Below are 12,339 nucleotides of genomic sequence, written 5' to 3'. Positions count from 1 at the left end.
CGTCAGGTCCTGTTGCTTTCCCCGACTCCATTTGTTTTATTGCTTCCTCGACTTCAGCTGACAGTGAAGCCCATGGTGTTTTACGTAGGCACCTGTCGTGAGACTTAATCCTACGGTCCTCTTAAGACACGGATTGATTTTGTGACCACAATCAGAGCCCCGCTGAGACAAGCAACAACGGTACCAGTCTATACCAAGTGCATGGCTTAGCATTCATACTGGTGGATGCAAGAATTACCTAAATCTCTACAGAACTATGGAGTACGGCACCCGTGTTGATACGCAACACCACGTCGAGGCCCGAAGGTCTCTTCTCGCTTGAGCACAACCACAACCACAACCACTATGAAACTCCCACTAGGGGGGCCAACCGCAAATAACCGAGCTGTCCGCACATACAACAGGAGTTCACCCGAAGTATGTGAGTCCAGGGGCTTTCCCGGTTCCCATGGTACCAGTATACCCCTGGTAAGGTTTCGTGAACAATTTGCCACTTCAGATGAGTCCCTGTGCAGACTACTGAATCACGGCCGGCAAACCAAAGTGATTACAGCGTCTCCCGGTGCCACCACTATGGAGGTTCTCCTCGGCCACTTGGTTTCGGTTTGGCCGATAGGGTTGCCGCCCCATCTTCCTCGCCGCCACTTCTGAGCACCAGTTGCGCTGAGAGTCCTGGGGGTTTAACGGGAGTACCTGCCGTTAAGGCTTAATCCCACGGTCCTCTTCGGACGCGGATTGATTTTGTGACCACAATCAGAGCCCCGCCATGCAAGCACAGCGGTCCTGGTTTATACTGAGTGCAGGCTCAGCATTCAGTGGATGCGAGGCCTATCTAACACCTCTGCCGCCACTAAGGGGTACGGCGCCCGAGCTGTACAGCGCAACTCCACGCTTGAGCTCCGAGGAGCTCTGCCCGCGATGTAGGCATAACCACCACCACCATGAAACTGCCACTAGGGGGCCAACCGCAAATAACCGGGCCGAGAACACATCCTCCAGGAATTCTCCTGGAGCATATGCTCCCAGAGGGCCATCCCGGTTCCCATGGTGCCAGATAACCTCCGGTGAGGCTTCGTGGCAGAGCCACTTCAGGTGAGTTCCTTGCAGACTCGGGTCTGATCGCCCTCCTCGAGTACGTGGGGACGGAACTCCCTAACGGGTTAACTGGAATCAGCCCGAGGCAGTTGCGCTGACAGGTGGAACTGCTCCAAATGTCGGCAATGATTGTTGAAGTGGAGGATGAGCAAGTTCTTCAGTTGAAATCTGCTCGAAGTATTCTCGCCATATATTCGATGCGGCTCGACGGTTGGTAAGCAAAGTACCGTTCTTGTTATTAACGCAACAGAAGTGTTCGATATCCTGTGTGCGTTCATTACGGCTTTTAGCAAGTCGATACAGATCTCTTTCGCCATTCCGAGTGTCCAGTTTATCGTAAAGATTTTTGAAATGGTTCACTCGGGTGATAGCGACCGCTTTCTTTGCTTCCCGGTTGACATTCTTATAAATTTGCCAATTAGCAGACGTTTTATCGTCGAGAAATTTGTGGTAGAGGCGTTTCTTCTCAGGGACCTTCATTTCAACATCATCATTCCAAAGCCAAGTATCTCGGTTGATGTACCGCTTACCCGGCTTGGTGACCCCGAGGGTTGCAGAGGTCGCTTTGTGGATCGTGTCTTTCATTTGGTTCCATGATTCTTCCACATTCGTGATGGTCGGCATGTATGAGTGAGACCGTTTCTTCCTTCTTCTCACCAAATCGCCACCATTTAATGCGCGGGGGGACCAGTGCGTTCCTCATTGCTTGAAGTGTTTGCGACAATCGGGATGTAGCAATACAGATGCGAATGGGTAGACAGATTCACTCTTAGTGGTTTGGGTAGATTATCTTTGAAAATAACCGGGAAAACAACCTGCCTTTGTGCAAGAGCAAGAGCTATGGGTTTGGTAGACAGTAGTATGTTTGTAGGGTAAACCAATAAAAGCTTAAGACTCGCAGCGTACATACATGCAACCGTCAAGCATTGCAGGCGGGCTTGACCAGAGTGAGTGGATTGATATTTATTGACTACGACATGAAAATCAAGTAATTTTCTAGAAAAGGTCACTTAAGACATAGAACACCCATTTGTCTTCCAGCAAGACAACGATCTCAAGTACACGGATGCCCTCAAACGGAGTAAAGCCGCTTTGCTTGGCTGTCTGCAAATCTGCTACTTCCACACATACGGAAATCTTGGGGATCCGAAACCATTCCCAGAGAGTGGAAAAAGGAGATAATCGTTAAGATTTCAAATAAAGACACCCGTTGTGACCGTGAGAATTGGAGGGATATCGGCGTGCTTCCCGCCATTGCAAAGATAATAGCTAAAATAATTCTGAAAAGTATTATATTAAAGAACATTTCAAAAGCTTGATCAAGAAAGAGCAGGCTGGTTTCCCCTCCAGATCCTCCTGCATCGACCACATTAACATCTACCGATCATCATAGAGGAGTTTAGATCTTCGCTTCATCTGCTCTTCATCGATTTCAAGAAAGTTTCTGTATGTAGAAGGTGTAATCCGGAGAATGTAAGGGCTATTATCAGAACGACATATGGTGGTCAAGTGGAGGTAAAATTGCAGAGGATTTTGAGTGCCAAAGCGGAATCTGCCAGGGTTGCATTTTGTCACCAATATTATTTCTTATTGTTATCAGTAACATTCTTCATAATGCCTTGTCCGGAGGACGTGAAAGAGTTCAATGGACTATGACATCTTTTTTCAAACACCTCGGTTACGCAGATGACATCTGTTTTCTCACCGGGTCATGTACCTTTGCCAAATGGCTCTGGATTTGGAAAGAATCGCAGTAAAGTCAAGATTCTCAGTCTGACAGCTCACCATCCTCTCCCAATCTGCATTAATGGGCAGAGCATCAAAGGCGTCTATCAATTTGTATATCTCGGAAGCGCGGTCTCTGCCAATGCACCGAACCGGCACATTAACACGCTGCCTTGTCTAAAATCTGGACATTATTAAATGTTTGATCGGAGCACTTAGAGTTCGTCGCTACCTACAAAAGGATAGGGAGTTTAAATTTCTTCATGATAATGTTCCACGTGTTTGTAACTATTGACTTCTTGTATTCCCAATATGAACCTTTCGTATCACTCTAAAAAACTTACATTCAAAAGTGAGACTGGCTACGAAATATCCTATTTTTGCATGTTTTCCTGTGTGAATATTACATAAAACATGGGTAAAAATACATTTTCTTCGAAAGGAAACTGCACTGTGACACAGATACGTGTAATTTAACACCAATTTGAGCGTATTTTATTATCACGTTTATAGTGTAAATTCTCAAAAATAAACCAGAGCTTAATTTTTCTTTTATAATAGGAGGTATTCAAGTTTTTCTTATAATAAGGGTAAATTTACGTCAGTATTTTTAGAGTGTGACCGTAGTACCTTTTGTTATATTTTTCGACACCTTTATTTGTTTAAAAAGAAAATTGGGAATTGAAGGAGTTCTAAATCCACCATCCACTTAATGGTGGACCGAACCAGTTGGGAAGCAACATACTTCCATGGGCAAGAATCCGAATTGTTTTATTTGCTTCCGACAAGCCTGGTCCCTGGGAAGAAACACCCCTAACATAAGTTTCTCATTCATAAAACGCTATCTAGGTGGCAGACCCGTTTACGATAAACTCGGGGCCAGTCGAAAAGAGAGAACCACACCAACGCATACAGAGCATCAGACTGCTTCTGTAGTGTTAATGGCAAAAACGGTATGCTTCCTACCGAACGATAAGCTATGCTAATCTTCCACTATCACAAACACTGTCGTTGGAGCAATTCCAGCTGTCAATACCACACAAGTCGAGGGAGCAATCAAACGAATGAAATCGCGGAAAGCAACAAGGCCTAACGACATAGCAGCTGAGCTCTGGAAAACTTGGAGCATGGAACCAACACTCTGGTTAAAGGAGTTCGTCGTTCGAGCAATTGAGGAGGGTAGAACTCTGATCTGATTCGCAAGAACGCCCGATCGTTCTAATAAGGAAAAAGAAAGGTAGTCCAGTAGGTTGCTCAAATTACCCTCCCATTCGATTGTTGTCTCATATCATGAAAATCTTTGAAAGCATTGCTGACAACCACATTTGCGATATACTTCGAATTACCGTAGACCAAACCGGATTTATGAAGAACTGCACAACATGTGAAACACCGTGGGAAACATCGCGCCCTCTACATTCCAAGATCTAGAAAAGGCGTTGGACTGTATACCACCCAAACTCATCTGGTATGTATTGCGATAACACCTACTGTGAGAAGAATTTATGCCAGTTTTCATCAAGGAAGCGCTTTCTCGACACTCCTCTTTGTCCTAGTCATAAATACGGTCAAAGGGTAGTATAGGTCCCGGGGCGAAACGTGGATTGGTACCCACGATGGAGCATAAAACCTGGGAAATGCCTGCTGAACCAACACCAACAGCTCTACTACCAAACCCTATCTCCACCTCCACGTGGTGACCGCTGGGAGCTCTTTCTTGACGAAAAGCTGCAGACGGAGAAGGATGAAGGCGAGTCTCCCGCGCCTAAAAACGGGACAAATTGTACCAACTGGTCCTCCAGGTTGGGGGTTGGGTAGGGCTGACAACCCTACCCGGAAAACAACTGGTTACGAAGCCACAACAGGAGCCTCGGATAGGACGGATTTTAAAACGACGGACCCGGCAACGACAAAGGAAGAACGATTTGCGCATTTTCTCATGGAACGTGCGCTCCCTGTACAGAGATGAAGCTGATAAGCAGCTAGCCGATACCCTGTCCCAATATAGGGCTGATATAACAGCGTTGCAAGAGATGCGATGGACAGGGACCGGTTTCCTGGAGAAGAGCCACTACACGATATATTATAGCGGCCATCCAGTAAACCATGTGCTCGGAGTAGGTTTCTTAGTCAGCCAAAAAATTAAACCTTCTGTTATCGGCTTTGAAAACATAAGCGAACGGCTATGCACTCTGCGCTTGCGAGGCAAGTTTAGAAATATAAGCCTCATAAACGTTCACGCCCCTACAGAGGAGACTGCAGAGTCGGAGAGGGATACCTTCTACGAGGCAGTAGAACGAACCCTCGAAGCCTGTCCCAGATATGATATCAAAATTATACTTGGGGATTTTAACAGCCAAGTGGGAAGGAGCCCGTATTCAGGCGATACGTTGGCTCCCACAGCTTACACGAAAAAACAAATGATAACGGACTGCGGACTATTCAATTAGCAGGGTCACACGAAATGGTTGTTGGAAGTACCTGGTTTGCGCGGAAAGCGGTCCACAAACATACGTGGGCCTCTCCAGACGGGACCACTTTCAACCAAATTGACCACGTGTTAATCGAACGCCGCCACCTCTCAGCCTTGTTGAATGTCAGAACATATAGGGGGAGACAATATAGACTCGGATCACTATCTCGTTGGCATGGTGCTCCGAGCTCGAATAACAATACCACCTAGAATCCCCTCTGACAATCAGGTGAGAGTGAACACTGAAGCCATCCATAACACAACCCTCCACGACACCTATAAGAGGGAAATGGATGCCGCAATAACTGCAGTCAACAGAGGACCTGGAGATGAAGCATCAACAAATGATATTCACAATCACCTGAAGAACGTTATCAAGGATACGGCCACAAACATACTTGGCCCCAACCGCAAAAGGAGTCGGAACGGCTGGTTTGACGATGAATGTAAGCTAGCAACGGAACGGAAGAATGCCGCATACCGAGTAATGTTGCATTCTCAAAGAACGCGGGCACGCGCAGAGACTTATCACGAACTCCGTCGAGCGGAGAAGCGACTTCACAGACGGAAAAAGGAAGCCTGAGAGAACCAACAAGTCTATGAACTAGAAAAGTACAGGGAGCAACCGCACCAGGCGCGCAAGTTTTACCAACAAGTCAGCAGGATGAATCCTTATACACCTCGATGCTCATCCTGCCGAGACAAAGAGGGAAATCTGATTTCCGACAGAATGGGCATATTAGAGCGGTGGGTTGAGTACTTTGATGAGCTACTGAACAACCAGAACATCGGCGAGTTGGAGGTCCCGCCAACTGAAGACGACGGACAAATACTGCCACCACCAAGTTTAGTAGAAACAGTCCGTGCAATTCATCGGCTAAAAAATCATAAGTCGCCAGGAGCCGATGGAATTACAGCCGAATTGGTTAAATATGGAGGCGACGAGTTACACCAAGTGGTTCATCAACTTGTGCTCAAGGTATGGGACAGCGAATCAATGCCTGACGATTGGCAACGAGGCATAATCTGTCTCATACATAAAAAGGGAGATATCACATAGTGCAGCAATTATAAAGGTATCACGTTGCTGAGTACCATCTATAAGATATTCTCCACTATCTTGCTAGGCCGGATAGCCCCATACGCCCAGAACATCATTGGCCCATACCAAAGGGGCTTCACTTCAGGCAAATCAGCAACAGATTAGATTTTCTCTCTGCGGCAGGCGATGGAAAAACTGTTGGAATATGGACAACAGTTGCACCATCTATTCATCGACTTTAAAGCCGTCTATGATAGCATAGCCAGGGTAAAACTGTACATGGCCATGAGAGGATTCGGTATCCCGACTAAATTAATAAGATTGACTAGGCTGACCCTGACCAATGTGCGAGGCCAGATAAAAGCAGCAGGATCACTCTCAAGACCATTCGACATCAACAACGGTCTACGACAAGGGGATGCCCTATCATGCGTCCTCTTTAACCTGGCTCTCGAGAAAGTGATCCGTGATGCTGAGGTAAATGCAAGAGGTGCGATCCTCTCCAAGTCCACCCAACTACTGGCCTATGCTGACGATATCGACATCATGGAAAGAACCACCCGAGACGTACAAACTGCCTTCATCCAGATCGAGCAGGCGGCGCGAGATCTTGGGCTGCACATCAATGAAGGCAAGACAAATCATATGGTGGCAACGTCAGCACCGAAGACGAATCAACCAACAACATCAAACCGCACTGGTCAAACACAAACACAAACACGAAGAAGAATAAGGATAGGAGAATACAACTTTGAGACCGTTGACAATTTCTCCTATCTAGGGTCGAAAATCGTCAGCCAACAGAGCCTATTTCAGCTTACAAAGACTGTTCCGCTCGAAACGTCTCACCATAGGGTCAAAGCTCTTACTGTACAAGACTATAATCTTGCCAGTCCTCATGTATTCCTCGGAAACTTGGGTTCTTAGCAAGAAAAATTGCGAATTCTTGGCCGCGTTCGAGAGAAGAATCCACCGAAGAATTTTTGGCCCCCTACAAGAGGATGGACGATTCCGTAGCCTACACAATGACGAAATCTATGAGCGATACCATGACCGTCCGGTTGTGGATAAAATCCGACTCAATAGGTTACGGTGGGCGGGTCACTTAATCCGTATGGATGAAGATGATCCCACCCGGAAAGTCTATAAGGGCAATATCTATGGTAGAAAAAGAAGACGAGGCAGACCCTGCCTAAGATGGAGCGATGGCGTGGGCCACAACGCCAGACAGCTTTTGGGGATATCGAATTGGTGGACCTCGGCGCAAAACCGGGATGTCTGGAGTTCCTTATTAAGGCAGGCCTAGACCGGATACCGGTTGTTGCGCCGTTGATGATGATGATGATGATAAATAAGGTCACGTGATACATCCAGCACTGCTCTATGTAACAGTGTTTTTTTCTAGTATGTCATAACAAAGCTGATCTCAAGAAATCATCATCACCAACGGCACAAGAACTGGTATTCGGTAGTGTCCGGATAGCTGAGTGGTTAGAGCGCAAGGCGATCGTACGGAAGGCCGCGGTTCAAATCTCACTGGTGGCAGTGGAATTTGTATCGTGATTTGCCGTCGGATACCAGTCGACTCAGCTGTGAATGAGTACCTGAGTCAAATCAGGGTAATAATCTCCGTTACGGTCTTGAATGAAGTGCTCTAACACACTTGGAAGGTCCTGATCCAATATGGATTGTTGCGCCAACGATTATTATTATTATTGATAAGGAACTTCAGACATCCCGGTTTTGCGCCGGAGTCCATCAATTCGACATCCCTAAAAGTTGTCTAGCGTCCTGACTTACGCCATCGCTCCATCTGAGGTAGGGTCTGCCTCGTCTTCTTTTTCTACCATAGATATTGCCTTTATTGACTTTCCGAACTGGATCATCGTCATCCATGCCCATTAGGTGACCCGCCCACCGCAACCTATTGAACTGGATTTTATCTACTATCAGACTGTCGTAGTATCGCTCATAGATTTAATCATTATAGAGCCTCGGAGTTGTCCATCTTCATGTAAGTGACCAAAAGGTCTTCGGAGATTTCTTCTCTCGAACATGGCCGAGAATTCGCAATTTTTCTTGCTGAAAACCCAGGTTCCCGAGGAATGAATAAGAACTGGCAAGATCATTGTCTTGTATGGTAAGAGTTTTGACCCTATGATAAGACGTTTCGAATGAAACAGTTTTTGTAAGATGAAATAGACTCTGTTGGCTGCCAGAAATCGTGTGCGGATTTCGTCGTCATAGCATCTCTCGAGCAACTTGTCTAAAGGTGGAAAGATCGTTTACCCAGCATTCTGTTAGATCTGAATAAAGCAGAGTTGTTGGGGACTGACCTCAGTGAAATAGGCACTATCACTGTGGGTAGCAGCAACCTGCTTACAATTGGATATTGATTTAATATCTCGAATCAATGCTCTCAGCCAACCGTGAATTGCGTTATGATTTTTTTTCACTTATCAGGACACCTTCAATGAAGTGGCCTTCCAAAACTAGCGTTGTTTGTGATTGGCGCATCAATGAACGTCTCAAATTCAAAATCTGCAGCGGTATCAGCCGCCCTGTTGCTCTTTACGGTCTTGAGTGGGCGAGTGCATGTGGTATCAAAAGGTATATCGGGATTGCGTTTAAAAGATGTTCTGATTGTGATAAATGTAAAGTTGTTGCACTCTTGCTAGTGCGCTCTATTATTAATAAATTCATCGCGGTTTTGAATTGTAGTAAGGGCAAGTATTCGCACCCCCGCTAATGATTTTTTTGCTAAAGTTTGCTAAAATTAAAGAACATAAAAATTGCTTCAAATCATATCGTTTCTGTAAACTATACTTTATGTATTACTTAAAAACCTTACTACCTTTGACTTAAAATTGCAGACATAACAACTTTTCGTATCAGATACAAAAATGCCCCCGGGTCAGTACAAACAGATAGTATCTGTATATCCTCGAAATTTGTTCACATCAAAAGTTTGTTTTCTGCTGCCTGTCCTCCACTCATTCCCACCTCAAAGAAATTATTCTCTCATTTCCACCGTTTTGAATAAAAATTCAGTCACGTCTGCTTGTCTTTCCATGCGTGGATTTGCACTAGACCCTGTACCCACCCGCCGCGGTTCAACCCATCCGTCTGCACATGATGCCGGCCACCACTTTTCTTCCTTTATTCATTATTTAAACATCTTACACCCGAAACGACTTCTTACGCCTATAAAAGCGTTTTCTCAAGATACTGGAGCAAGTCTTTACTGAGTTAAGTGTCATTTAAAAATGTAATTTGCATGTGAGTGAAATGTGTGCCTGCTTGAAAGTGAAGTAGGGAAAATGGAGTTTGTTCGCTAGTTTCCTGTTTTCAAATTGATTCATGTCATTATTGGAGTGCACACAAACACTCTATTACAATAGGCCCTCACCCTCGATAGTAGCGAGCAAGTAGTTCCGTTGAAAAAACTGCAGCCACTTGTCGAGGACTGAAGTAAAAATCGTTGATTTGGATTTTTAAGGTCACTGGTTGCCTCACTTGGTGTGCGGCGATTGGATTTCAGATTTACAGCAAGGTCAAGAAGGTCCTGATATTGAAAAATATTCCTTTCACAAACAAGTAGGCATTTTCAGCTGATCATCATCATTTTATATCGAATTAACTTGCAGAAAAAGATCGTGTAAAAAATATATATAATTGGGATGGCTGACCTTCTAAAATGCAATTCCAAACACTGCCAGGCCCACGCGTATAAGAAATTTACATAAGCCGTGTAACTCCCAGGAGAGGTAAACTTCACCAGCAATGTTTATGCGCCATCATTCGTATTCGAATATAATATAGTCAGACGCATATTCTCCTAGACTAAAAAGGATTACAACATTGCACTGGGAAAGCCAATAAAGACAATGCAACAGTAGTAATTTCTTCGACAAGAATTTTACCTATTTACTCTGAAGATACTTGTGCCTTGTGACAAAAAGGGATTTAAAGTTGTGGGCTAGTAACCTGAAAATTTGGAAATATTACTGCTATCGAAATGTCAACAACGCTTCCAATAAGAACTGAACTCACGTCGAACGCCATAATTCCAGCGATATAAACTGGACAGTCCGGATCTGAGGGAAGTAAGATGGTTGAACTCTGGAGAGTACTCCTCCCCTTCATGCTTCTTGCTAATGGAAATGTGCCGCTGGCAGCACACCCCAAACCGATGTCGGGTTATTTCTAACGGCTATCGCGTTCTCTTGACCTGGGAACCGGTTTCTGACAGACTTCTAACTGCAACATGTTGGTCCATGTTAAGGAGAATCAATGTCCGGATGGCTCAAGTGGTTAGAGCGCTGGCCTGTCGTAGCGGATGGTCGTGGTTCAAATCTGACTGGTGGCAGAGGAATTTGTTATCGCGACTGGATGTCGGACACCAGCCGACTCAGCTGTCAATGAGTACCTGACTCAAATCAGGGTAATAATCTCGCGCGAGCGCCATGCCGACCATATTACCTTCTATAGGGTACTGAAATCCTGTAATGTACCGTTACGGTCTTAAATGAAGTGTTCTAAAACACTTCAAGGCCCTGATCCGATATGTATTTTGGGGCCAACGGTTATTATTATTTTTTCCGAGTTGTCACAATCTCGACAGATGCCGGATTTTACCTAATACTAGCACTAAGTGCCATGCATTTATACTTGGACGATCCTACCTACTTAAATTACAAGGGGGCGCTGGTGGTAGTGGCCGGTAGTAGGTTAGTGGAAGAATCCGTCGAGAACTCCCCGCATCATCGAGCACGTATGCAGAATGGTGTACTTGTGTATCGTTTGAACCAGACTGTGTGAGAAAGGCAGCCGTGAGGGATTAAGGTACAATACCTGTAGCTGACAATATTATGGGAACTACAACCACCCGCTCGAGACGCCAAATTTCTTTGATTTCCCGAGGCAATGGCTCATAGTTCACCTTCTTCTCCACGCATTTCCGTTCGATGTTGCTATTGTGGGGGATAGCAACATCAATCCTATACGTAGAGCGACCCGTCTTGTCAGCTAACAGTACACCAGACTTGTTCTGTGGAATATGGCGATTAGTCAGAACTTGGCGATTTCAGTACATGCTGTAAGGAATTGTACAATGTTGCGTACCAACGGAGACTTCCTATATAGTGACGAAGGATGCAATGAAACGCAGTTCAGGGCAGGCTTCCTAAAGGTGACATTGTGATCGTGATGGGTAGTTTGAATGCCAAGGTGGGCTCTGTCAACGCCTTCCTCGAACATGTGATGGGAAAACACGGTCTTTGCGATCGTAACGATAATGATGCAGGGTTTGTAGTTATCGATATTTGCAAGAATAAATATCCACACCAACGAAAAAGAAACATTATTATTTCAGGGTTTGTAGATTTCTGCAACTTCCACCGCATCGCCATTTGTGGTACGTTGTTTGAGCCTGCCATGAGGCCAATTGGGTATAGACTGACCAATATCGTACGAGCAATCAGATTGACCACTTGGCGATCAACAGTAGATTGAGCAGTTGGATGTGCGCAACAAACGAGATATTAACATTAGTCTTGAAAAGGATCACCATATTATGGTCGTTTACGTATTGCTTCCGGGACTTCTCACATGGTTGGAGAGCTGCGACCTCGGCAGTGAGAAAGCTGATAATATCGATGAGCATTGTACCGACATCAAAAGTGCTCTTTTCTCGGGTGCTATGCAGGTTGTCGACCACGTCTTGAAGGGTCGAGATAAGATCTGGCTGACTGAGGAATCGTGGATACAGATCGATAAACGGAAGGGGTAGAAGGTTCAATTGACCACTGCGAGTGATGGCGTGACGCGCTCGAACTCTGATTCTAAGGAAATCCATGGAAGTTCAGTATAGTGTACACCGTGATCATGAAAGAATTTGCATATGTTCTCAAAGCTTTCTATGATCCTATGAAGGACGTTACCGGTCGACTCCTCAACCACGACGACGGGCAGCTGAAAAGAAGAAAAGACCACATTACCACGG

The sequence above is a fragment of the Hermetia illucens genome, chromosome 1 (genome assembly GCF_905115235.1).
Source record: "Hermetia illucens chromosome 1, iHerIll2.2.curated.20191125, whole genome shotgun sequence".
NCBI classification, from domain to species: domain Eukaryota; kingdom Metazoa; phylum Arthropoda; class Insecta; order Diptera; family Stratiomyidae; genus Hermetia; species Hermetia illucens.
The sequence above is the reverse complement of the archived record's forward strand: the minus strand, read 5'-3'. Positions refer to the sequence as shown.